The sequence below is a fragment of the Motacilla alba genome, chromosome 3, assembly GCF_015832195.1.
Source record: "Motacilla alba alba isolate MOTALB_02 chromosome 3, Motacilla_alba_V1.0_pri, whole genome shotgun sequence".
Classification (NCBI taxonomy): domain Eukaryota; kingdom Metazoa; phylum Chordata; class Aves; order Passeriformes; family Motacillidae; genus Motacilla; species Motacilla alba.
The window spans coordinates 72,276,076-72,276,823 of record NC_052018.1 but is presented as its reverse complement, the minus strand read 5'-3'; the positions used below and the strand labels follow the sequence as shown (position 1 = coordinate 72,276,823).

At 61.6% G+C, this 748-nt stretch overlaps 1 protein-coding gene across 2 annotated transcripts in view; it reads left to right on the top strand.

Annotated features, from left to right (window-relative positions):
• The window catches only part of TTC13 (tetratricopeptide repeat domain 13), a 39,868-nt gene that overhangs the window by 521 nt on the left and 38,599 nt on the right, over positions 1 to 748 (top strand). The window lies entirely within an intron of this gene.

Here is a 748-nt window from a genome sequence, read left to right as displayed (position 1 = left end):
GTGAGTCAGGGGCGTCGCCGCGGTGACCGCCCGCTGCCCGGGGCGGCGGTGCCCAGGCCGCTGGAGCGGCGGCCGGGGGCGGCGGGGCTGGTGGGGGCCCGGGGCGGTGCGGGGTGCCGGCGGCCCCTCGGCTGTGCCGCCGCTGCCCTCGGCTGACTCACAGCGAGGCTGCTCGCCGGTGAGCGGCGGCGCCGAGCCCGCCGTGGTGTGGCGCGGAGCCGCGGAGGCTGTGGCAGCGAGCCGAGGAAAATCTCTCACCCCTGGGACGGGCAAACCTTAGGTACCACACGGCAGGATCCCTGCTGCCCATTCACCTCCCGAGCCCAGCAGCTGGACTCTGCCTGCTTTTCAATTCCTGCGCTCGGTAGTATGGGATGTGCCTGTGCTCCGTGCTCGTATTACCGAGTTTCTCATACAAGGAGCTGCTGGAGAGGGTCCAGGGGTCTGGGACGTCTCTCTCACGAAGAGTTTAGTCTCTCACGTTCCTGTTTAGTCTACAGGAAAGAAGACTGAGAGGGAATCTCATGAAGGTGTGAAGAGTATGGCAGACTTTTTAGTGATGCCCAGAGACAGGATGAGGAGCAGTGACCACAAACTAAAGTACAAGTTCCAGTTCAACTTGGGGAAAAACCACTTTGTAGGAGGGTGTCAGAGCACTTGGAACAGGCTGCCCAAGGAGCTTGCAGATTTTCCCTATCTGGAGACATTCAAAACCCACCTGGATGTGTTATTGTGTCACCTGCTTGAG